Below are 27641 nucleotides of genomic sequence, written 5' to 3' on the forward strand. Positions count from 1 at the left end.
AAATTTTATATGGAAACTATCTCATATATATGCATATATAAATATATAACAGAGTTGCACTGTTTGAAGTGGAGTTGGAAAAATGAGAGTCCTCACCCTTCCTTTTCAAGGTCAATCCTGAGTACCTCTGAGTGACTCTCTCACCTTCTGAGGGCCTGGCTTGAATTCTACCATCTGATGCCTCAAATTAATAGCAGGGGAGTCAGGGTCTAAAATGGTGAAGTTACTTCTTTCTTTTTAATTTTTTAAATGTTTATTTATCTTAGAGAGAGAGAGAGAAAGAGAGAGAGGGAGAGAATGAGTAGGGGAGGGGCAGAGAGAGAGGGAGACACAGAATCTGAAGCAGGCTCTGGGCTCTGAGCTGTCAGCACAGAGCCCAACGTGGGCTTGAACTCATGAATCGTAAGGTCATGACCTGAGCCAAAGTCGGAGGCTTAACCGACTGAACCATCCAGGTGCCTCTTTCTTTCTTTCTTTCTTTCTTTCTTTCTTTCTTTCTTTCTTTCTTTCTTTCTTTCTTTCTTTCTCTTTCTGTCTTTCTTTCTGTCTTTCTGTCTTTTATGTTCATTTATTTATTTTGAAAGAGAGAGAGAGAGCCTGAGTTGAGGAGAGGGGCCAAAAAGAGAGATAATCTTAAGCAGGCTTCACGCTCAGTACCAAGCCCAACTTGGCACTCAGTCTCACGATAGTGAGATCATGACCTGAGCTGAAATCAAGAGTCGGACGCTTAACTGACTGAGCCACCTAGGTGCCCCAAAAGGTGAAGTTATTTCTCAAAGTCTACTAGCTAATTAGGGGCAGAAGCAGGACCAGAATGAAGATACTCCAATTCCTAGTTCAGTGCTCATTCTCCCACAACAGTTTTTCATCTTTTTAGAGCATTTGAATTATTTTTTTCAAATGAAACTTGATGCAGAAATTCAACATATAAAACACAAATGGCTTAGTTGGTTGAGTGTCCACCTCTTGATTTTGGTTCAGGTTATGATCCCAGGGTGGTGGGATTGAGCCCTGTGTAGGACTCCTTGCTGAGCATGGAGCATGCTTAAGATTCTCTCTCTGCTCCTCTCTCCCACTAGAACTCTCTCTCTCTAAAAACAAAACAAACAACAACAACAACAACAAAACCCAAAACAGAAATGAAGCCTAGCTTCCCTAGTTGAAGGACAAGGGATGGGTCATATGTCTGGTAGGAGAGCTGAGGGTCCTGTGGCCTTGTGTATTAATTACCCTCTAGTCCTCCTGCACTGGCCCTTGATGGCTCAGGGCAGCAGTGTTTAAAAATTATACATGAAACTGGGCAGAATCAACGTACACAGTTCTTCAAACCCAGAAGGATACCATTTATACACATGAGAGGGACTCTTCTGATACCCATTGGGTCTTACCCCTTACAAGAGATTGTGGCTCATAGCTAAACGAGAAAAAAAAAAAAACTTTATTTATAAAAGGGGTTGTTCTTTGTCAAAGAACAAAATGGCAAAGTTCATTTTTTAATTTAAAGGAAGAGACTAAAGAGTTCCTGCAAACCTTACCATTTGAACTGGCAGCACAGTTATCACATCCAAAGCAGAAAGAGTCCAGCCCCTGGGCCCCAGGGCACAAGCTTCTAGAACTTTGGTCATTATGTGAGTGATTCAGTTTGGTGAATCAGCTCCTTTCTGTGATTTCAAATAATGATAACAAGCACCGGGAGGAAGGCAGCAGCATTGTTCAAAGCAATCAGTCTCTCATTTGGGTGCTCAACTGCCTGAGGAGAAAACACATGTAACTATTCCTCATTAATAGCAAAATTATGCCTTTGTGCCAAATTATTCACGCAGAGTTGAAAAATGAGTCACACGTAACATTCTGTGGGTTTTCTGCCTTTCGTTCTTACTATTTAAGAGAATGAAGATGAGTTTAGAAATCTGATTACTCTGTTGCCAAGTGAGATGAGAGAGGTAATTGGAGTAAGGACAATTTCCTACAAACTCGGCCCCAAGGTAGACTATGGGAATCAAACTCCTATTGGAGGATCGTCTGTGCTGGGATGTGAGGGGTTTCGTGGCTATTTTTCCGAATCTTCTCTCCTCAGAAAGAGGCAAGGAATCCTATTACCGGGTATTTTTTTTTAAATTTTTTAATGTTTGTTTATTTTTGAGAGAGAGAGAGCACGAGTGGGGAGGGGCAGAAAGTTTGGGAAACAGAATCCTAGGCAGGCTCCAGGCTGAGCTGTCAGCACAGAACCCCAGGCAGGGCTCAAGCCCATAAACGGTGAGACCATGACCTGAGCCGAAGTTGGACACTTAACCAACTAAGCCACCCAGGCGCCAGGTATTCCTTAGCTGAGAACACAAAACAGTAAACATCAAGTTTTGCCTAGGAGAAGCTACACTTAGGAATAAAATATATATATATATATATATATATATATATATATATATATATATTAATGTTATATAATAATATAGGCTAAAACCTATATTAGGTTTTACCTAGGCTCAAACCAAAGAAATACATATTTTCCTGTTGGAGTCTGCAGTATTTTGTTTTGCTTTTCTCTAGAAACTTATTTTTAATTAGAATACCTGTATCTAAACCTATTTCATTTCTAGTTTGTGTATGCAGGGATTCTATGGAATCTGGGGACACTTTTTCATACTATTCAAAAAACAGTCCATACTAGACTAATCTCCATTCTTTCCACTATTTAGAAGATGTGGGCAAATAGGTGTGGTCTTCATTCAGTCATTTATTGATTGATTGATTATTTATTTTGAAAAATATATTGAGCACATGCTATGTGTTAGACATCATACTAGTATCTGAGGAAGAGAAATGAACAAGACAGTCCATGCTTTCAGTGAGCTTTAGTCTAGTTATAATTATATATATTCTATTAATCCACATTTATGAAGTACATATTGCTTTTATCCTTTTAGTATTATGAAACAAGAATATTTTGTTCCAAAAGTACTTAAAACCTTCAAGGTGCAAGACATATAGTTGTAATTAGTTGCATTGGATGCTTTAGGAGTTGAGTAATAATGAGGCGATCAGTTACAGCATGAGACTATGACATTCAAAAGGGACACTCAATAATCAGAAATTCACTTGCATTGAACTCTGGAATGCATAGGACACTTTTTTTTTTTTTTTAAGGCAGGAGCTTGTTCTCATTAGAGACATATACCTTGATTTACTGGTTATTTTGATTAGGCTATATGTATTCATTCTAGAAGTCCATGTTGAGTACCAGGGAGATCTGCCTAAAACTCAGATGATTTTTTTTTAGAAGGAGCAAGGTGGTAGAAATCTGTCACTTTCTTATCTTATAGATGTATTATAGAGCTGAATATTCACTTCACCAGTCTTGGTGCTATGCCTTAGTCCTTCCCAAGTGAAACTCCTCTACTCATACAGCTCATATGGCAGGTCTAGGAGTATTGTGTGACCTCATAGACTTCCCTACCAAAATCCAGACACTGGTCCATGACCTGTATTTGGCCTGGTGTGAAAAGATGTATAGGCCAAACAGATTCTTGCTTGCTTGGCCTATACACTTCAAATTAGGAAATACAGAGGGAAGTGGGAGATATATCCAAGGACATACAAAGATAATTAAGCTATATGGTTGAGGTCATAAGTCAGGGTCAAGCTGGAGTTTGAAGAAAGCAAGAAGTATTAAGGAGAAACATAAGAAAATGTATGAAGGTGAAAAGAAAAAATGAAGAAGTTGGTGATAGGATAGAAAAAGGCAAGCAGAGATATTAGTAACGTATCAGTGCAGGGTAGCCATAAAGTCCGAAAACAGCATTATTCCATCATGCATTGTAATGCAATACCAATAAACCATGTCTTAACGTGTTTGGCTATATTTGAAGACTTGATGTCCAGGCTGTAGGTGGAAATTCTGTAGCCTGGCTCTGCTGTGGATCCTACTCTAGATGTCTGACTTTTCCTGGATTCCTGTGCATTTTTATTCATACAGCACACCTCCTCACCATCCCCAGCATTACTTCATTACTTGGGATAACTAGAGTGAGTCGTCTTTTCCTTGCAACCAGAAAATGCTAACTGAACCAGACTCTTTGAGGGTGGAGCACATTTCCTAACATGGATTGGTATACTTACTTTGAGTTTTCTTTGTTCTTACTTTTCTTGTGATCTGTGAAATATTTTAGCTTCTAGAATTTGTAAAACTTACATTTTCTTAATGTTGCACATCGATTAGTACTTTTTTCCATGTAAATATTTCTACCACATTATAAACTGCAGTGTTTGATTTAAACCATAGATTTGTATTTACAGCACGGAAAACAAACTGTTCAGTTTACTTCTGACCATCTAATAATAACTATAATATCATGCTTGCCAAAACCTCCATTAAAGACATATGTCTTGACTCATTGATTCCAATAATAGGAAAAAGCACCATTTCCCAGCAACGGGAGATTTAATGTTGCTTTTGAGGAGGAAAAAAAAAAAGGATCCAACCAAAATATTTATCTAGCATGGGAACTCTAGGAAGCCCTCAGTAGCAGGTAAAATTCTAGGATTCCCCAGTAGAATAGGTATCAAGAGTTTTCGAAGGGGTATAAATTGTCTGATAGTGAGAACAAGGTACAGACAGATGAGACCAGTAACAGAATAAAAGTCAAACTTACAGTTATATAAACTTGAAGAATGGGGGCATGAAGAAGAGAGGCAAAAATAAAACAAATTTCAGACTAAGAATAGTAATAACTAAACCCAAATTTTATACTCAGATTCTCAGTAACCCAGCAAGACAGAAACTAGATGATGACATGGTTCTCATTGTTTGACAATAGAATATACCATATATTCGCTTATTAAAAGAATAAGCTTTATCCTGTTCCTTTTATCTCAGGAAAATGTATCATGAGATTCTTACATAGACAGCATTGAATTTCAAAATTACGAATCTCAACATATGGGCTGGACACCAAGTCTATAAATATATTAAAACACAAAATTATGCACTAAATAGCATTTTTAAGATGAAAAATCCACATGAATTACACAGCTAGTGGTTTTTCACATTGGCCTTGGTGAAAGTCAAACTCTAAAGATAAATTTATGGAGGTTTGGGGTAGACATTGAGTGATATGCTCAAGATACATTGCTGTTATGTGCTTTCTTTGGGTACAGAGTAAGACTTATCCCCCTTAATATCCATGAGCTGAATATAAGGCTCAGTTGAAATATAGGGGACTAAAAAGCATCCTTGGCTTCCGATTGAGAGAAGATTGACAGGATTTGATGGTATGCGTAATAAAGAGAGCATAAAATTGAGGATTTAAGGATCCTATGAAACACATTGCCCTCTGATCCCCCTTCAGTCTTTTTTCTCTCTTCTTCCTGTCCTATCAAAGCTCTTCCTCACTGAGGCTAGTTTTAATCAGGTGCTTATCATATTAAAAATTAAGAACAAATTGGGAATGATCATCATCTTCTCCAGAATCTGCTCATCTTCCTGTATTTTCTCACTTAATCCAGAAATGTTTCATTATTTTTCTCCTTATTTCTAATTGTACACAATCCATTATATGCCAAGACATTCATTCTGCCACATTAATAATTTTCAGTTCCATCTTATTCTATCTCTTTGCTGCTGTATTACTTTATGACTTTATCGTTTCTCAACTAGATTATTGTAAGTATTCTAAATCATTTCCAAATAAGTTTTTGCATGATTCTACAGTGCTCTTTCTAAAATGTCAATTTTGGCTTCTGCTTATAACCATTCAACACCTCCCTCAAGTATTAAACATGAAGCATGGCAGACAATGCCTTAAATCACCCAGGTTTTGCTTATAGCCCTAGATATATTTTGGCATTCTAATATAAACTCCTGTTAACAAGGGACATCATGCTAGGTACCAGTGGGAGCCAGGACATCCTGAGGATGTTTATCTCCAGAGTTACATTTCATAAGGAAATGTAAGCCACACATTTCTTATGCCAACATCCACCATTTTGGGGGAAATATATAGATATAGATATAGATATAGATATAGATATAGATATAGATATAGATAAAAATATATATAGATATAGATAAAATATATATATATAATTGGATTTAATTAAGCATTAAATTAAGTCAGACATTTTGTCTCTTTTTTTCTGCTAACTAATGACTTGGATCCAAGGGAAAGTCATTTATTTAATGAAAAATTTAGAAATTAAAATGTGGTAGCACGTTAGCATGATTTAAATTTTGTGAACTTGCTGCATGCACAGTAAGAAAAAGAAGTATTCAGAAAAGCACACTTTAGTTATAGGGGCTATTTACCAGAATGTGTGCAGAAAAATTCCATAAACTAGGTCTCTATGTTACAGGAAAGCTTTCAACAAGTACTTTTTCTTCCCATGGCCTCATATTCATTGTTTTCCCCTTCACCTCTGCATGCTGTTGTTTTTGTGACACTATTAGATTTTGCTTTTTCAACAAAGATAGCAGACAGCATAAGTTATTTCTGGAAACTAACATTTTACTTTTGTCCTCCTGCTTTACATCCTGCTGGTCTTTGCCAGAAGTCCCTGGTTGCCTGGTATAAGAAAACATCATAATTATCTCATTAATATTTGGTCCTGGCCTCCCTGCTAATCAGGTTAGTATTGCTGAGAATTCAAAGGAAGAGAACAGAAATCTACTAAGAAGGAATAAATTGGTCTTCAGACATAATTCTAATAAGCTGCCCAGGAACCAAAGTTTGTCTGCTTGGTGAAATAGGAGATCATGTAGAATGTAGATTTATGTGGAGAGTATAGCTCCTTCAATTTAACTAGTGTATACTCAAGGCTTCTGGAGGGCAGAGAATATGCTCTTAGCCCTGCCTTCAGTACCTTGTCTGTTGTGGGCTCTCACGTTTGTTGATTGTTCCAAAGATAAGCAAATTCTGAAGTGAATTTTTTTTTTTAAATTTTTTTTTTTAACATTTATTTATTTTTGAGACAGAGAGAGACAGAGCATGAACGGGGGAGGGTCAGAGAGAGAGGGAGACACAGAATCTGAAACAGGCTCCAGGCTCTGAGCAGTCAGCACAGAGCCCGACGCGGGGCTCGAACTCACATACCGTGAGATCGTGACCTGAGCCGAAGTCGGACGCTTAACCGACTGAGCCACCCAGGCGCCCCCTGAAGTGAATTTTATTTTCCCTCTCCATCCTCTCTGAATTCACTTACCACTTCTCAGAATGTTTCCTGAGTAGAAAGCAGTCTGCACTACACATGCTCAAATGGGCTGTTGTAACTGTGGAGGTAAATTTTTGTCCTCCTATCTATCACTCAGAGGGTATTATTGTTATTATTACTGTTACTGTTATTACTACTACTACTATTATTACTATTTAAAGTCCTTGGTCTTTTAAAGTATAATAGACATGTTTGCTGAATGCTGGAGTATGGTATTTGACACTCAGTTACTCTGGGTTATATATGTGACTATAATGGATAAAACTAATTCAGGTAATAAAGCTACTTGTGGCTGAGGTAAATGAGACACTAGAGCAATAATTGTTGCAACATTTAAATCAAAGGAAGTATTGCTGGTCACTATGGCTTTGAAATATATTCTAGAACAACTGACTTTTGCAATAACTCCATAAAAGACCAGCTAGTTCAAAAAGGATTTTTCTTTTCCACTAGGCATAGTATTATTAGACAGATGGCATTATGTAGATATTCATATTAAATGTAAATTCCCTAAATTTCTTGGTGAATATTGACAGAGCATGTTCTTTGTTTGTTTTATTCTCAAGTTAGCTAAACACAGCATAGTCTTGGCTTCAGGAGTAGATTCCAGTGATTCATCACTTACATACAATACCCAGTGCTCATCCCAACAAATGCCCTCCTCAATGCCCATTCATCCATTTTCCCCAGCTCCCCATTCTCCCCCACCCCCATCAACCCTCAGTTTGTTCTTTCTATTTATGAGTCTCTTATGGTTTGCCTCCTTCTCTGTTTTTATCTTATTTTTCCTTCCCTTCCCTTTCCCTATGTTCATCTGTTGAATTTCTCAAATTCCACGTATGAGTGAAATCATATGATACCTGTCTTTCTCTGACTTATTTCACTTAGCATAATATCCTCCAGTTCCATCCACGTTGTTGCAAATGGCAAGATTTCATTCTTTTTTTTTTTTTCACCAAGTAGTATTCCATTGTATATGTGTACCACATCTTCTGTATCCATTCATCAGCCAATGAACATTTGGGCTCTTTCCATAATTTGGCTCTTGTTGATGGCACTACTATCAACATTGGGGTGCATGTGCCCCTTCAAATCACACTTTTGTATCATTGGATAAACACCTAGTAGTGTAATTGATGGGCTGTTGGGTAGCTCTATTTTTAATTTTTTTGAGGAACCTCCATACTTTGCCAGAGTGACTGCACCAGTTTGCATTCCCACCAATAGTGCAAAAGGTTTCCTCTTTCTCCACATCCTCGCCAACAACTGTTGTTTCCTGAGTTGTTAATTTTAGCCACTCTGACTGGTGTGAGGTGGTATCTAACTGTGGTTTTGATTTGTATTTCCCCGGTGATGACCAATGTCGAGCATCTTTTCATGTGTCTGTTTGCCATCTGAATGTGACAGAGCATGTTCTTTATGTCCATACTGTGTTTGTTGATGTGGTCTCTCTAATGAGTGAATGGGAACCTACCTATTGCTTATATTCTTTCTGGAATTTTCATACACAAAGATACAAATTCCAAAAGTAGCTAGTCAATAGAATAGTCCAAAGAGGTCTTATCTTGCAACTAAGTTCTTTAATTACTCCTGGGAAATAGATGGCTGAGCAACTCCTTTGAACTCTGATTTAGCACTTTCAATCTGGTAAGATAATTGGAACCATTTTAGTTTTGCTATTGTTATATACACTATTTGTAAAATTATAAGATCTGTTATTTATTTGTTGAAAATGCCACAATTAACCCAAATGTTTGTTTGTTTCGTTTATCTATTTATTTATTTTTAAGTAAACTCTGTGCCCAACGTGGGGCTTGAACTGATGACCCTGAGATCAAGAGCCACATGCTCTACTGACCCAACAAGCCAGGTGTCCCCAACTGTCATTTTTTAGTCTAATTAAAATGTGTTCTGATACTCAGACTTGACTATTTTGTTTACCATCTGGAAGCAAGCAGTGTGAAGAATCATGGGGGTTTTGTTTGTTTTGATTTGTTGTTGTTGTTGTTGTTGTTGTTGTTGTTGTTGCTCCTGATCACCAGATCACCCCCAATATGCTGTGGTTATAGAAGCCATGGTCACTTGATAGAGAAGCAGTCCTTGGAGTTGAATTTCTCAGGAATCTCTATGAACAGTTATTTATTTTCCTGAAGAAAAAGTAGGTAGTACCATAAGCAAAATGTGTAATTTTTGGTTTCCCACTGAATCTGAAAATGGCAGAGCTCATGGAGAGTAGTGAGGGATAAAAATACAATGCATTGAATTGGATGTGAAACATGCAGCAGGAGGGATAAAAATACAATGCATTGAATTGGATATGAAACATGCAGCAGGCCGCTTCTTTTTGCTATTATTCCAGTCATAATAAAATAGCATGTACTCAAAGTCATTTTGTTTTCTGCAGCAAATTCTTTGATGCACAAAGGAACCTAAGGTTGATGTAGCATTGTATGAGGCTTGTTAGAAAGTTCTTTAAGCCATTTCCTTCTTCCATCAATGTGTTGTTTCATCACAGTGTTTTTTTTTTAGATAAAATAAGGACCAAGAAAGCTATTCTCTGATACAATAATTAGGAAAGAACATTGACTTCCTGATTTTCAACTTGTAAAAATGTTGCTAAGCCAAAGTAGATAATTTCTAGAGGACTCAATAAGTACTTTGACTTTTCATGGTGAACTTGCCTCCCGGACATTTTAAGGTCTAACCACCTGTTGGAAATGAAGAAGTTACCCTTTAAGGTCCTTCTAGCCAGCCTAAGAATCAAATTGACACAAGACAGATTAACAGCAGAAAATAAAATATGATAGTGTATGTACAGGGAATCCACACAGACATGGAAATTCCAAAGATAGTCAGGCAACATGATGCTTACATGAGCTAAGGAGAAGAGTAGGGGTCTGAGGATATAAGGAGAAAGACCATTAGCAGGAAGATGAAAGATGTTTGGAAAAGAGAGACTATTGTTATGTAGATAAGTTTCTTAGGTAAAGAGGAATCTCTGTTAATAGCTTCCTATGTGGTACAAGCAGGCAGTTGAGGGGAGGTAAAGAGCTTTTCTTGAATCTACTGGGTTTTAATTGCTTTTAATTAAAAATAATGTTCATACCAAAGAGGCCAATCTTGGGGTGGCCTGCCCTTGGCCCCTATGCATCTAAAGAATAGATATATTTTAAAGCAACCAGTAAATAGGAATGAATCAGATCTCTTGTCTTATTTTATGCCAAACTTTCCTGACCTTTTTCTAATTCTCTACTCAACCCACTGTATATTTTTTACCTTTCCCTCTGAATCTTTTTGGTGTTCTCTCAAGTTCTCTTTTTTAGCCTTTTCCTCACTCTGTATTTTCTCCCCAGGCAATCTCAACAACTCTTACCACTTCAACTATCCTGAATGATTTGAAAACTATAACTAATCTCAACAACATTTACTTGTGGTCCAGACCTCCAAAATGATAGCAGTAACAACAAAAAGGCAATATTCATTGTGTGCTTACTATGTACAAGATACTGTATTAATAAGTGTACATTCATGATTTCATTTAACCCTTTAACAATCACCAACAGTGAGATAGATGCTATTATCATCTCCATTTACAGTGGAGAAAACAAAAGTTTGGCCATATCACACAATTTGCCTAGGGTTACTTAGATAAGCCAATGACCAAGCTAGGTTTTAGATCCTGACAGTTTGATTCTAAAGTGAGTGCTTTTCAACCACAGAGACCTGTCTATCAACCACATGCTAAGCATTTTCCTTTGAATCTCCTACAGGCCTCTTACAGCCAATATGTAAGTCTAATTCCCCTTTGGCAATTAATTCATGCATTCAACCAATAAGAAATTTATCAAGCATCTCTGAGAGCTAGATTGAAGCCTATGCATTGAGGATGAACTGTTGAACAAAATAGTGGTCCCTGTATTTATAGAGTTTATTATTTAGAGAGGGAAAACTCTCATTAATCACATCATTATGCAGATAGACAATTAATTCCATAAGTGCTAAGAGGATCAACTGCAATATGCTGTGAAGAGAACTGCCTTCTTTGAGGGAAGTAGGAAGAGGGACTGGAAGAAACTCTCCCCTGACAGATTGCCTAAGCTAAAATTAAAAGAATGAGTAATAGCTACCTAGGCAGAAGATGACATCCAGGCAGAAATTACAACATCTACAAAGGCCCTGAGGCCAGAGGAGTGGGGGGAAGCCAGCATACTAGAGGGACTGGGATGAAGATTGGTATATCTGAGGGAATGGCAAAAATTGCGGTGTAGACTAGGTGAGAAGGACAAGACCATGTAGGGCCCTCTAAGATGTATTATATATTTTCCTTTTCTTAAGGCCAGTTTTCACAGATCATTAGGGGGGCTCAATCATTGTAGTGAAAGAATGAAATTTATACTTTGAAAATATCACTGTGGCTGCTGTTGAGAGAGTGAATTGGAGGAAAAAAGAGTAGATTCGGGGGAACCAATGAGCGGATATTTCAGTGGACTAGGTAGTAGTATTTTGGTGTATTTTTCTCTCATTACTGTTGTGTAGAGAAGGATGGCAGCCTTAGAGATGAAGATAAAAAACACCCAAATCTACCTGACCATTTAAGCAACAATCTTGGGGTCATCTCAACTTCATTTTTTCCCCCTATTTCTATCATCCAGTTATTCTTCTGCTGATTTTGCTTCAACATCTTTTGTATCTTTTCCCACATCTCCATTTGCTTTTGACATTTTTGGAAGACATATTTTAAGACTGTCCATCCTTATTCCTTCACTTTTTTGTTTTCCTTCTGAATGCAATTTTAGCCATTTCCACCCCCAAGCCTGGCCCAGGCTCGTCCCTGTTACTAGCACATCCATATGATCCCCTGGTTCTCTGCAGTGTACCTTCAGGACAGCAGTCTCTTTAAGGAGTGCCCGTGCTTTAACCTAGTTTCTATTTATATTACTTGAATGTAGGCCAGAAGGAGGGGAGAGGATTGTAGCACCACTCCATGTTGGCCTATGATGGAAGTGATGGTGCTATTGACTCTAAGAGGGGTGATCAGATTTTTGAGGAACTTGATAAATTCAGTCTTCAAATGATGTCGAATCTGAAATATTTGTAGAATACATAGAAGACAATAGAAAATATGGGTTTGGAGCTTATAGAAAAGTCTAGGCTAGTTATGACAGTTAAAAACAAGAGTGACTGTTGAAACCATGAGTTTAGATAAGTTTCCTTGAGAGAAGTGAACATATTGAGGAGAGGGCTGAGGATAAAGCTCAATGGAACACTCACTTGTGAAAGGGCAGTGGAAGAATAGAATCCCGGAAGCATATTGGGGAATAGCTGCCAGAAAGGTAGGGGAAAACGGGGGGAGGGTAGCCGTGCAGAAATGATGGAAGGGTAGAGTTTCAAGAAAAACAGAGTGGTCACCATGTAAATGATACCAGTTGTATTATCTGGTCAACAAAGTTCTCTCTACTTGGGAACCACCTCTTCACTATCCCATGTAGTCCAAATGGTACTCCCAGTCCCAGTGTTTTGCCTGCATGCTGACACAAGATAAATATAAAACTCAGACCAGATTTCCCTCTTCACAGCGATTGGTTCAAATAAGTAGAAACATGGTAGAAGCAGAGGCTGAATTCTTCCATGTGAAAGTGGTTTCCCAAACCATGTCGATACTGTTTTGTTTTGTTTTTATTATTATTTTTTATTTTTATTTTTAAAGTCACAAAAAGCTCCTATGGGCATGTAAGCCAGCTGTCAGTCTTTTAAGTGGATTAAGGGATCCAGATACTAGAATCTACCATTTGATAATTAACCTTAATTTTCCTGGTTAGATTTTGATGTGAAATTAACTGATGAGTTAGTAAAAAAAAAGCATTTTGAATATATTCTTAAATATGAAATACTTGAATAATACTGACTTGAGTGATTCTTTTATCTGGGACACTATTTGCAAGAGACATATGTTACAGTAATAGTGACACTTTGAAGTGACACTATTATAATAGGAAAAAGAAATGATGGTTCATTTATAAACCTTTTCTTTAGATCTAATGAAAATACAGGGTTGGTCATCATGTCAAATTATAATATTCAATTCACAGGACTGTCTCTCAACCTCAGACTATCTCATTAATCATCTTCAGTCGTGAAAGAAAATGTTTTCATTCTTGATGGATGATCATAAGGATAATACCAGGACACATCCTGAATATTTCACACATGGGACTTCTACAATTTGTTTCCCTAAGGTCATTCTTATGAAGTCTTAACTATACTTTCTCTCTACCTACTAACTAATCTGAAAGGTGAAGAGAATCATAGATTTTTAGATTAAGATTCTTTAGAGATTATCTAAAATCTGAATCCTCTTCTGTTACAGATGAAGAAAATGAGGCTGAATTGCCCAAGTTCACTCACTGGGAGGCAGGAATTGTACTAATTCTCAGTCCAGTGTCACCTTGCCATGCTGGTGACATGCATGTCCCTTCTTAATCATCGAAGCCTCTGACTTAAAATGACTAGGATGGCTTCATTATTAAATGTTTTGAGCTGTAAGGTTAAGTAGGGGTTCACATAAATAATATGGTTAATACTTTTTTGTGACCATGTGCTTTCTCTCTTCAGAATTGGGATATGCACATTATTCACAGCAGCTAAGGAGACTCTGTTCTTTATAAAGGCTATGCAGCAGCTGCATGGTATCACTCTGGCTCTTAAAAGTTTATGAAGTAAAGCAAACTACTGAAATAGCATTAACTTTATTTTGTTTATGAGAATTATTTTTGACTAATTGTATATTTTGAACAAGATTAGTAACATTTCAGATTTCTGACCTGAGTCTGCTATTTTTACAATCACTATTATGAACGGTGGTGCCCTGTCCTATTTGTGGGCTATTAATAATGGGATTGTGGAGAATGGTCTGATATGTCCAGTTTAATTCAGTGTACTCCTGCAGACTTCCTCAAGGATGCCCCAGGAGGCCTGGAGGGTACATTAAAAACGTGCTTTTTGAGGACTGCTAGTTTCTAGTTCAGTAGACTTCATGAAATGGTCCACAGATAGGTACTTCAGGAGCTTTAGCACATTTAATTCTATCATGCAGATAACATGGCCAGCATTGGCAGTGATCCCATAGTATCATGACCTGATGAACTTGAAAAGGGTTACCAAATTTACACAGCCTGATCGATCCCTCTTTAACAAAGGGCTTGTTGAGAGTGCAGTCAGCAGATGTCCTTCAGTTGTCAACCTCTTCAGAGATTACCTATTATACACAGCCATCTTGCCCAAGGTTATACCCTTTCCCAGATAACCCATGTTCAATGGTTGATGGAGAATGAATTTCTGATTATCTTGGTCCAGCTCAGGACAACTCTGAATGCTCTTTCTAGCTTCAGAGTTCTCTGTTGCATCAGCCAAAGCTCTTTCTGGGTAGTTACTGTGGTTTTGACTTTTCTTTTTGCCTATTTATGCTTCTGCTCCTTCCCTTACCCAAAAACTGATCCTAAGGACATGCAAAACTAGTGCAGAGCCTGCTTCCCAGGGAATTCAACCTGGGATGTAAATATTTGCTTTTTTCCTCTCAGCTAAAATGTATTGTCCAATATCATCATCTATTTGCATGTTGGACAATTCCGTGCCTAGGAAAATATATTTTTAAAAGTAAACCCATTTTTCAGGATGATGGAAAGTAGTGCAGAAGCAGGAAGGATGAAGAAAACAGGTAGCATGCCTCTGCATTTTATTAAAGCAGGTGTCCCCACATACTAGATGCAGGGAGGGGTGTCTTGACCAGGCTGCAGCAGGTTACAGGCAAAGGACTCTAAATAGGTATGGACAGAAGTAATTTCTACAGTTTTGTTCCAGCTTGTTATTGGGGAAGTCATATGGCTGTAGGTGCTACAAGTGGTAAAGGGAACTGCTAGTCAGATTCTAACTGGTGCTGCCACTTGGCTGCTTTGATCAGTGGTTCTAGATGAAGGATTGAAATTTGCGCTTCCTAACCTACCAGTTCACTTGCCCATTTATTGTTTTTAGTAAGTGGGAATATTTATCACTGGCACTTTTGTTGGCATATAATGCTAGGTGTTTAGGGAAGGCAAGAGGTAAGGCAGAGGCAGTGGTTTCCCAAGGATACAAGACACTATGGAAAGTCTTTCACTTGGAATTAGCCAATAAATGCATTGCTTAGTGTGACTACAGAAAACAATTTGACAAATTAAAGTTGTTTTGTGAGCAATTTTAGATCTGAAAAGAGACTTCAATCTAAAATAAAGCCTCAACTCATCAATAGTTTTTCAGGTTATGTCACTTTTAGAAAGAAATAGGAAATGGTAGTAAAATAAAATATTAAGAAATTTGTTCAATAAAAAATACCAACTTCTCATTTTATTTTGGAACTAGTCTATATTCATTTAAATTTTTTGAAGAATTTGCATCTACATGGTCAATGCTAAAAAATTACTGAGTTTACAGTCACCCTGACTCCTAGGAGATAAAATTTCTGTATTAAAATGATAGCCCTGACTCAGGTAAGAACTTTAAATAGTAATGACTGACTCAATTATTTTTATAAGAGAGATATCAATTTACCATAAACATGAATGAATGAAACAAAATTGTTTCTGATTTATCTCCTTGTTAACTGGAAAATTCAGTTAACAAGAAAATTCTGTACACCAGGGGTCTTGTTGAAACTTTCATTAATCATACCTATTCTTATAGGGGTAAAGGAGTCTTTGAAAGTACTCTTCCCTCGGGATCAAACTCAGATCTAACAAAAGTGCTGAAGAAATACCCTTCTTAAAGAAAAAAATCTTTCTTGTTTGGATGAATGACCTAAGGATAGGCTGGAAATAAAAATGGTAAAATATCACCTAAAAGCAGAGAACATTGAACATCACCTAGAAGACAAAGAAACATTGCCAAGTGCATTATTTATGAGATGAACATGTAAAAACCATTGAGTGGAGCATGAGGAAAGACATTTGGCTTTGGAACTAAAAGGTCTAAAAATTTAGTACTGGGAACTATGTATGTAGGTATGCATGTATGGTCTCTCTAAACAGAGAAATCTCAAGTATGTTTTCATTAAAAGTACTTATGTAGAGGGACGCCTGGGTGGCTCATATGGTTAAGCATCTGAATCGTGATTTTGGGTCAGGTCATGATCTCATGGTTTGTGAGTTCGAGCACTGTGTAGGGCTCTGTGCTGATGGCATGGAGCCTGCTTGGGATTCTGTCGCTCTGCCCCTCCCATGCTTGTGCTCTCTCTCGCTCTCTTAAAATAAATAGACATTAAAAAAAGTACTTATGTAGAAGAGATAATATAATAGCAATAATTGCTACAATTATTTATTCAATACATCTTTTGATTTTTATCTTGTTTTTTTATAATTTTATGATTTTTAAATATATGTATAAATTTTATTTAACTCTACAATTTCCTATTATTTTAGAATTATTATTCTATTTTACACATGAGAAAAGTAGAGGACCAAAAAGCTAACAGTTATCCAAACTCACATTTTTTAATTGGTAAAGGAGTCATGGAATTTAAACCTCCTCCTGACCTCAAAGCCTCTTCCAGCCACCATGCTTACAAGTGTTAATTGTTCTGGTAATTTGCAGCAAACCTGTAGAGTAGACAGCTAATCCACATTGTGGTTGCTATTCTTTCCCTTCTACAGATGTGGGATTGACGAAGATGAATTCCTGGAATTGCTTCAGCTCACAAAGTAGGTCAGCAAAACACGTGGAGTGGAACAAACTGTCCTTGCCTTCTCACTTCCTCCTTTCAGAAGGGCAGGGGATCTCTTATAAACTTTCAGATCTCTTTCTGACTGGGAATGCCAAAAGCTGGTAAATTACTCTGCCTCTTCCAGTTGTGAAATGTATCGACAGCTACTTGCTGTTAATGATCTTTCTGAGAATTTCTTTCATGCTCTGGAATTTCAGCCCCCAGCAGTTCACATCTTGTTTACTTTCTTGAGTTTATCTTAGCACAACCCCACAAATTAAGCTCCTAAAGAACAGGAAACTCAAGGAAATGACAATACAGATTAAAGGTCTTTCCCAGAATTTCATATGCTAGTGGGCAAAGAGACTCAAGATTGTTTTCTTTTAATGTTTATTTTTGGGAAAGAGAGGGAGACACAGAACTTGAAGCAGGCTCCAGGCTCTGAGGTGTGAACACAGAGCCTGATGCTGGGCCTGAACTCACGGGGCACGAGGTCAAGATTCTTTAATTATAGTATCTAGGAAGAGAATATTGCAGGGAATTAATTTTCCAGCTTCCACATTTATGAGAACCATTTAGCAGCAGCTTCACTGTGATTCCTACCCTCCAACACATCCTGGATCCCTCTGAATGCAGTCACTGTACTGGAACATTCTGCTAGGCAATGCATTTTGATTAGTAACAAAGTTCTGTGAATAGTTTACTTGAAATTCAAATGCTGCTTTTGAAATAGTCTTTGCAGAAATGTAGATTTAATACATCAGTATCTTCAAATGTTTGTACACAGACACCTGGCACCTAACTAATCAAAACCTGCACTGATAATTCCTTGCTCTCATACACCTGGCAGGTAGGTGGTTCTTCTCTGTTCTTCTAGTCAGGAGGCTAAAAACATATTGTTTACAAATTTTCCTTATCTCTCTGCCTTTCTAGGTAATCAATGACATACTCTGTTTTGTTGTTTCTGCCTTCCCAATATTTCTCTAATGCTGTATTTCCCAAATTGGATGCAGAGAATACTAGTATTCTGTCATGTTTATGGGCTTTTCATGGGATCAAATGAATTTGGAAGCAGTGAAACATGTTTCTTTATGGCAATACTTCTTAGGTCTTTTAGCTATGTGGGTGCATTTCATATGTTCAACAGGGGAACATAATACATGACATTTCTAAAGTTTGTTAGATCAAAAACAATCTTCTTAATTCACCAATTATACAAATGTTAGTAATAACACTGATACTAATGAATAGTCAAAGATGTTCATTCATAAATACCAGTGTTCTAGTGAGGGGAATACTGTTTGAATCCACCTTCTTGATTTCCTTGACATTCTTCTATTCAGATCCAATCATCTTGCTCAAGATTCCTATAGTGGAAGGGTATGGGTCACCTGGATGGCTCAGTAGATTAAGCATCCTACTTTTGATTTCGGCTCAGGTCATGATCCCACCCTCATGAGACTGAGCCCTGTGAGAAGCCCTGCGTTGGGCTCCTTGCTGAGCATGGAACCTACTTGGGACTCTCTCTCCCTCCCTCCCTCCCTCCCTCCCTTCCTCTCTCTCTCTCACAAAACAAATAAATAGACATTTAAAAAAGATTCCTATAGTGGACAATAATTTAACAGCTATCTTTCCAATCTCTCATTTCCAAATGTTGTTTTTTCACCATTAACACTGGTCTATTTCCAATTCATAGGTAAGATTATGCTACTTTCCTCCTGAAAACCATTTATTTTTTACTAATATCTCCAGAATAAATTGCCTGTGTAATAAACTCTTTGGTATGGTGTTCAAAATCATTGATGATCAAGTCACAATATGCTTTCTATTTAATCTCCACAAATCTATATTCTTTCCTGATGGTATTCTATTGCCTGGAACAAACTTCTGTTCATTTTAACATCCATTTCAAGCATTTGAAAACCTAAGTATTAGCTGGGACTAACCTGTTCCAATGTGACTTGACTTCTCCACCTGTAAGTATAGAAGATGACATTAATTTTGAGAATTCTGTCTTACTAGGTATATATTATAAAAAGAATACCAAAATCAAGTACAAGAAAATAAAATACATAATCCTACCACCTCAAAATGACAAGCCAAAACTTGTCATATAACTTTATAGTAAATGTCAATGTCTATGTCTATGATTATTTCTATTTATATCTACACACACACACACATACACACACAGAGATCATGCTATACTGTTTTTTTCCACTTAGTTGATAAATACTTTCTTTTTAAAAAATCTTTTTAAATCAAGGGATAATTGACATATACCCTTATATTGGTTTCAGGTGTACAACATGATTCTATATTTGTTCACACTGCAAAATGTTCATCAAAATAAGTCTAGTTAACATCTATTATCATAAATAGTTACAATATTTTTTCCTTTTTTTTTTCTTGTGAAAACTTTTGGGATCTACTCTCTTAGCAGTTTTTAAATAAGCAATATAGCATTATTCACTATAGTCAACATGATGCATATTACATCCCCATGACTTGTTTATTTTATAGCTGGGAGTTTGTATCTTTTGACGCTTTCACCCATTTTGCCCTCCCCCTCATCCCCATCCTTCCTCAGTCACCAGTCTGTTCTCTGAATCCATGATCTTGGTTTTGCTTATTTGTTTTGTTTTTTGATTTCACATATAAGAGAGATCATAGAGTGTTTATCTTTCTCTGTCTGACTTATTTCACTTAACATGATGCTCTCAGGATCCACCTATGTTGTCACAAATGACAAGTATTTATTTTTATGGCCGAATAGTATTCCAATGTTATTTACATATACCACATATTTATTCTTTTCTTCATCATTGGACACCGATGAATGCCAAAAATAGAATCCCAAAGGGAGATTGGAATATTGTGCTGAATTTAACAAAATGCATTTAAAAATTAAAAAAATTTTTTTTTAATTTACAAAGAATCCTTAATGCCCCTTACCCATTTAGCCCTTTCTCCCCTCCCACAACCCCTCCAGTAACCCTCTGTTTGTTCTCCATATTTAAGAGTCTCTTATGTTTTGTCCCCCTCTCATTTTTATATTATTTTTGTTTCACTTCCCTTATGTTCATCTGTTTTGTACAAAACAGTACAAAATGAGTACTTTAAAGTCCTCATATAAATGAAGTCATGTGATATTTGTCTTCTCTGAGTGACTAATTTTGCTTAGAATGATACCCTCTAGTTCCACACACATAGTTGCAAATGGCAAGATTTCATTCTTTTTGATTGCCTAGTAATACTCCATTGTGTGTGTGTGCGTGTGTGTGTGTGTGTGTGTGTGTCTGTGTGTGTACACCACATCTTATTTATCCATTTATCTGTTGATGGACATATGGGCTCTTTCCATACTTTGACTCTTGTTGATAGTGCTGCTATAAACATTGGGGTGCATGTCCCCCTTCCAAACAGCATGCCTGTATCCCTTGGATAATACCTAGTAGTGCAGTTGCTGGGTCGTAGGGTAGCTCTATTTTTAATTTTTTGAGGAACTTCATACTGTTTCCAGAGTGGCTGCACCAGTTTGCATTCCCACCAACAATGCAAAAGAGATCCTCTTTCTCCGCATCCTCGCCAACATTTGTTGTTGCCTTAGTTGTTAATGTTAGCCATTCTGACAGGTGTGAGGTGGTATCGCATTGTGGTTTGATTTTTATTTCCCTGATGATGAGTGATGTTGAGCATTCTTTCATGTGTCTGTTGGCCATCTGGATGTCTTCTTTGGGGAAGTGTCTATTCATGTCTTTTGCCCATTTCTTCACTGGATTATTTGTTTTTTTGGGCATTGAGTTTGAGGAGTTCTTTATAGATTTTGGATATTAACCCTTTACCTGATATGTCATTTGCAAATATCTTCTCCCATTTTGTTGGTTTCCTTTTAGTTTTGCTGATTGTTTTCTTCACTGTGCAGAAAAGCTCTCTATTTTGATGAGGTCCCAGTACTTCATTTTTGCTTTTGTTTCCCTTGCCTCCGGAGACGTGTTGAGTAAGAAGTTGCCGTGGCCAAGGTCAAAAGAGGTTTTTGCCTGCTTTCTCCTCGAGGATTTTGATGGCTTCCTGTCTTACATTGAGGTCTTTCATCCATTTTGAGTTTATTTTTGTGTATGGTGTCAGAAAGTGGTCCAGGTTCATTCTTCTGCATGTCGCTGTCCAGTTTTCCCAGCACCACCTGCTGAAGAAACTGTCTTTATTTCATTGGATATTCTTTCCTGCTTTGTCAAAGACGAGTTGGCCATATGTTTGTGGGCCCATTTCTGGGTTCTCTTTTCTGTTCCATTAATTGATCTGAGTGTCTGTTCTTGTGTCAGTACCATACTGTCTTGATTACACTTTGGAATACAGCTTGAAGTCCGGGATTGTGATGCCTCCTGCCGTGGTTTTCTTTTTCAAGATTGATTTGGCTATACAGGGTCTTTTCTGGTTCCATACAAATTTTAGGATTGTTTGCTCTAGTTCTGTGAAGCATGCTGGTGTTATTTTGATAGGGATTGCATTGAATATGTAGATTGCTTTTGGGTAGTATTGACATTTTAACAATATTTGTTCTTCCTATCCAGGAGCATGGAATCTTTTTCCATTTGTTTGTGTCTTCTTGAATTTCTTTCATAAGTTTCTGTAGTTTTCAGTGTATAGGTTTTTCACCTCTTTTGGTTAGATTTATTCCCAGATATTTTATGGTTTTCGATGCAATTATAAATGGGATAGATTCCTTGATTTCTCTTTCTATCGATTCATTGTTGGTGAATAGGAATGCAACTGATTTCTGTGCATTGATTTTATATCCTGCAACTTTGATGAATTCATGAATCAATTCTAGCAGTTTTTTTGTGGAATCTTTTGGGTTTTCCATATAGAGTATCATGTCATCTATGAAGAGTGAACATTTGACCTCCTCCTGACCAATTTGGATGCCTTTTATTTCTTTGTGTTGTCTGATTGCAGAGGCTAAGACTTCCAATACTATACTATGTTGAATAACAGTGGTGAGAGTGGACATCCCTGTCTTGTTCCTGATTTTAGGGGGACAGCTCTCAGTTTTTCCCCATTGAGGATGATATTAGCATTGGGTCTTTCATATACTGCTTTTATGATCTCGAGGTATGCTCCTTCTATCCCTACTTTCTTGAGGGTTTTTATCAAGAAAGGATGCTGTATTTTGTCAAGTGTTTTCTCTGCATCTATTGAGAGGACCATGTGGTTCTTGTCCTTTATTTTGATGTGATGAATCACATTGATTGTTTTGTGGATATTGAACCAACTCTGCATCCCAGATATAAATCCCAGTTGGTCATGGTGAATAATTTTTTTAATGTGTTGTTGGATCTGGTTGGCTAATACCTTGTTGAGGATTTTTGCATCCATGTTCCTCAGGGAAATTGGTCTATAGTTCTCCTTTTTAGTGGGGTCTTTGTCTGGTTTTGGAATCAAGGTAATCCTGGTTTCATAGAAAGAGTTTGGAAGTTTTCCTTCCATTTCTATTTTTTGGAGCAGTTTCAAGAGAATAGGTGTCAACACTTCCTTAAATGTTTAGTAGAATTCCCCTGGAAAGCTGTCTGGCCCTGGACTCCTGTTTGTTGGCAGATTTTTGATTACTAATTCGACTTCCTTACTGGTATGGGTCTGTGCAAATTTTCTGTTTCTTCCTGTTTCAGTTTTGGTAGTGTATATGTTTCTAGGAATTTGTCCATTTTTCCAGATTGCCCATTGTATTGGCGCATAATTGCTCATAATATTCTTATTATTGTTTTTATTTCTGCTGTGTTGTTTGTGATCTCTCCTCTTTCATTCTTGATTTATTTGGGTCCTTTCCTTTTTGTTTTTGATCACACTGGCTAGTAGTTCATCATTTTTGTTAATTCTTTCAAAAAACCAGCTTCTGGTTTCATTGATCTATAGTACTGTGTTTTTTTGGTTTCAATAGCATTGATTTCTGCTCTAGTCTTTATTATTTCCTGTCTTCTGCTGGTTTTTGGCTTTATTTGCTGTTCTTTTTCCAGGTCTTTAAGGTGTAAGGTTAGTTTGTGTATCTGAGACCTTTCTTCCTTCTTCAGGAAGGCCTGGATTGCTATACATTTCTTTCTTATGACTGCTTTTGCTGAGGCCCAGAGGTATTGGGCTGTGGTGTTATCATTTTCATTGGCTTATGTGTATTTTTTAATTTCCTCTTTAACTCCTTGGTTAGCCCATTCATTTTTTAGTATGATGTTCTTTACTCTCCAAATATTTGTTATCTTTCCAAATTTTTTCTCATGGTTGATTTTGAGTTTCATAGCATTGTGGTCTGAAAGTGTGCATGGTATGATCTCAATCTTTTTGTACTTGCTGAGGGATGATTTATGTCCCGGTATGATCTATTCTGGAGAACATTCCATGTGCACTGGAGAAGAATGTATATTCCGCTGCTTTAGGATAAAGTGTTCTGAATATAACTGTTAGGTCCATCTGGCCCAGTGTGTCATTCAAAGCCATTGTTTCCTTCTTGATTTTCTGTTTAGATGATCTGTACATTGCTGTAAGTGGGGTGTTGAAGTCCCCTACTATTATGGTATTATTATCAATGAGATTCCTTAGGTTTGTGATTAATTGATTTATATATTTGGGTGGTTCCACATTTGAAGTATAAATATTTACAGTTGTTAGTTCTTCTTGGTGGATAGACCCCTTAATTATGATATAATGCCCTTCTTCTTCTCTTGATACAGTCTTTATTTTCAAGTCTAGATTGTCTGATATAAGTATGGCTACTCTGGCTTTTTTTTGATGGCCATTAGCATTATAGATGGTCCCCCATCCCCTTACTTTCAATCTGAAGGTGTCTTTAAGTCTAAAGTGGGTCTCTTGTAAGCAGCACATAGATGAATCTTGTTTTCTTATCCATTCTGTTACCCTGTGTCTTTTGATTGGAGCATTTAGTCCATTGACATTTAGAGTGCATACTGAAAGATGAGTTTATTGCCATTATCAGGCTTGTAGAGTTGGAGTTTCTGGTGGTGTTCTCTGGTTCTTTCTAGTCTTTGTTGCTTTTGGTCTTTTTTAATCATCTTTTCTCCCCTCAGAGAGTCCTCCTTAAAATTTCTTGCAGGGCTCGTTTAGTGGTCACAAACTCCTTTAATTTTTGTTGTCTGGGAAAATTTTCTCTCTCCTATTTTGAATGGCAGCCTTGCAGGATAAAGAATTCTTGGCTGCATATTTTTCTGATTCAGCACATTGAATGTATCCTGCCACTCCTTTCTGGCCTGCCAAGTTTCTGTGGATAGGTCTGCTGCAAACCTGATCTGTCTTCCCTTGTAGGTTAAGAACTTTTTCCCCCTTGCTGCTTTCATGATTCTCTCCTTGCCTGAGTATTTTGTGAATTTGACTGTGATATGCCTTGTTGATGGTTGGTTTTTGTTGAATGGAATGGGGGTCCTCTGTGCTTCCTGGATTTTGATGTCTGTGTCTTTCCCCAGGTTAGGAAAGTTTTCTGCTGTGATTTGCTCACATAACCCTTCTACCCCTTTTTCTCTCTCTTCATCTTCTGGGACCCCTATGATTCTGATGTTGTTCCTTTTTAATGAGTCACTGGCATCTCTAATTCTTAAATCGTGCTCTTTTGCCTTAGTCTCCCTCTTTTTTTCTGCTTCATTATTCTCCGTAAGTTTGTCCTCTATATCGCTGACTTGCTGCTCTGCCTCATCCATTCTTGCTGCCATGGCATCCATTAGAGATTGCAGCGCAGTTATAGCATTTTTTATTTCATCCTGACTAGCTTTTACTTTTCTTTATCTCCACAGAAAGGGATTCTAATCTATTTTAGACCCCACTTAGTATTCTTATTATTGTGATTCTAAATTCTGGTTCAGACATCTTGCATGTTTTTGTGTTGATTAAGTCCCTGGGTGTCGTTTTTCCCTGCTCTTTCTTTTGGGGTGAATTCCTTCATTTTGCCATTTGAAGGAAGAAAAGGAATTAGTAAGGTAAAAAAAATTTTTAATTAAAAAATTAAAAATAACATACACACACAAAATCAAATAAATGTTGTTAGATACTAGATGTATTTTGGTCTGGGTGTTGAAATGAGCTTGATAGATTAGGAAAAAAAAGGGAAAAAAGAAAAAACAAAGGAAAACGTTGGAAAATTTGGAAAAAAAATGAATACCCTGAAATAGAATAAAATGAAATGATGGAAGTTAAATAGAATTTGAAAAATTTACAAAAAAGTAAAAAATATAGTAGAAAAAGGTAAAGAAAAATATTTTTAATAAGTATTGTAAATAAAAATAAATTTTTTTCTATTCCTTTATTCAAGAAAAAGAAAAGAAACAAAAAGAAAAAAAAAGAAATTGAATAGATGGACCAGCAAACAGACTGAAATACAATTGAAATTACATTGTTTTCCCCTAGAAGTCAAACTATGAAGCAGTTTATAGTCCATAAACTAAGTAGGCGGTGAGATTTGTGGTGTTCCTGATGAGCGAGGTTGTCCCAGTTGGGTGGGACTTAGTGTGACGTCCCCATTCTCCAGTAGATGGCGCTGCTTAGTTTAGTGGGGTGGATTGTTGTGCCGTCTGTAGGTGTCTATGCACATGAATGTGAGGGATGAAAATGGCATTACCCAGCTACCCAGTGTCTAGTATTAGAACTCTGTTCTCCCTGACCAGCAATCACCCACCTGTCTTTTGTCTCTGACTTCCATCCACTCCCTGCTTTTACACTGTCTGTGACCAAGTTGTCAGGTTACTAGATGGCATATCCCTCCTGAGTTTTATCTCAGATGCAGTTGTGTTTCCTGACCCCTCACTTCTGAAGGACTGGGACTTTGACCCGCTCAGGCCCTCTGGGGGCAGGTCTCACCGAGCAATGTCCAGGTGCCAGCCGTACCCAGGAACATTTGCAGGATTGTGCTGCTGCTGATGCCCAGAGACTTTGGCTGGGTGCCAGCCCTCCCCAGAAAAAGTTCATGCGATCCTGTAGCAGCAGTGTTTCAGGGATTATGGAAAAGCACAACACACATTTGGCACCAGGCTTCACCCTTAATGACCTTGTTCCAGCACCAGTGAATGTGGTTGTTCTCTGGGGTCTGCTGGGACTGGTTGGCCACACAGCTTCTACTAAATGTCCTTCCAGCAGGGGAATCGCCCCTCCCCATGTGACTTAAGAACCTCTCAGACCCCACTCTGCTCCTGGGGATTTGCACTTCCCATCAGAGCACTGCCAGGTATTGAGCTGCAGAGTTTCAGACTCTGCACTCCCTCTGTTTATAGAGTCTTAATGGAGTTTAAACCCTCTCCTTTCTCCTTTCTCCCTTTTTAGTTCAGTCCCTGCAGCTGTTTCCACTTTTCCACTTTCTCTCCAGCTGGTTTTGGAGGGGGTGCTTTTCCCATATTCTCCCCCCATCTCCGTCCTCTCTCTGCAAGCAAAAACAGCTCTCTGACCTCCGTGGCTTATCTCTCCCTCAGTTCACCTCTCCATGCTGCCATGTACCTGCTGAGTTCTGTGGTTCAGGTTGTGCAGATTGTCGTATTAATCCTCAAATCAGTTTTCTAGGTGTGTAGAATGGTTTAGTGTTGATCTGGCTGTATTTCATTGACACAAGATGCAAAGAAAACTTCCATGCTGTACCACCATCTTGGCTCCTCCCCCAAAATGCATTTGGAAATCAATAAATATAAATTTCTGCCATGAGTTAACATGTACAGAGGAGTGGTGGCTTTGTAACAATATGTATAGAAAAGACTTAAAGATTTCAGTTCCTAGGAAGCCGTGTATGTTTAAAAGTGTAGTCTTAAGTGACTATCCAACAGTTAATAGATTTTATCATTACTGAAAATAAAGTATCTAATAAAATAGAAATGTTTGTCTCATTCTAGTTTGCTTTGTCAAACCAACATTCAGGGATGTTTCAATTCTGGACCCCAGCACTTTAAGAGATATGAACCAAATTAGACTGTGTTCACAGGAAGGCAATGATTGGTGGAGAAACAACAGGGAAAAGAAGACTCAGGGGAACATGAAAGTGCCTTCTTGTTTTAAGGGGCTGTCATGCAAAAGAGATGTTAGGCTTGCTTTGGGCCTTCTCAAAAATTAGAAATTAAACAAATATGTGAAAAATGCAGGAACTCAGCATTTTGGTCTAAGATACAAAATGTACCATTAAAATGTAACCATGCAGTTTATATTAATATGATGAATCTTATATTTTGCTTTCTGTTGAACACCAAAACCAAATGACACATTTCTTCCCCTAAAATCTTGAAGGTGTAATATTACAAAATATTTTCTGCATTTATTGATTTTTAAAAATTTATATCTGAAACTTATATACAATTTTTCACAATGATTTTACCAATTTACACTTCCATCTGCTGTGTAAGCACATTCTTTTAGCTCCATATCATTGCCCAAATTTGATATTGATAGTCTTTGTTTTTAGCCATTCAGGAAGGTATGCATTGGTATCTAAAAGTGGCTATAATTTGCATTTTTTGAGTTTCTTTTTGTGTGTTTATTGCCTATTTGGATTTTCTAATTTTTGAAGGGCCCACTGAAATCTTTTCCTCATTTTTCTTAATGGTGATTTTTTCTTATTAACTTGAAGTAGTTCTTTATATATTCTGGAGACGAGCTCTTTGTCAGTTATTAAATTGAAATACCATTTCCGATTCTGCGACTTTCCTTTTTACTCTCTTTATGCCATCTTTCCAGGATAGCAGTT

The 27641-nt window shown here is 37.4% G+C and overlaps 1 long non-coding RNA gene across 1 annotated transcript in view; it reads right to left on the reverse strand.

Moving 5' to 3' along the window:
* Positions 1 to 1400: 1400 nt before the first annotated feature.
* The window catches only part of LOC123577401, a 31241-nt gene continuing 5000 nt past the window's right edge, over positions 1401 to 27641 (reverse strand). The window contains exons 2-3 of the long non-coding RNA XR_006701827.1: positions 18880 to 18907; positions 1401 to 1750 (exon numbers count right to left, since the gene is read on the reverse strand). This is a non-coding gene — a long non-coding RNA (uncharacterized LOC123577401). The remainder of the gene's footprint in view (positions 1751 to 18879; positions 18908 to 27641) is intronic.

This window comes from Leopardus geoffroyi, chromosome A1 (genome assembly GCF_018350155.1).
Source record: "Leopardus geoffroyi isolate Oge1 chromosome A1, O.geoffroyi_Oge1_pat1.0, whole genome shotgun sequence".
In the NCBI taxonomy this organism is placed as follows: Eukaryota; Metazoa; Chordata; class Mammalia; order Carnivora; family Felidae; genus Leopardus; species Leopardus geoffroyi.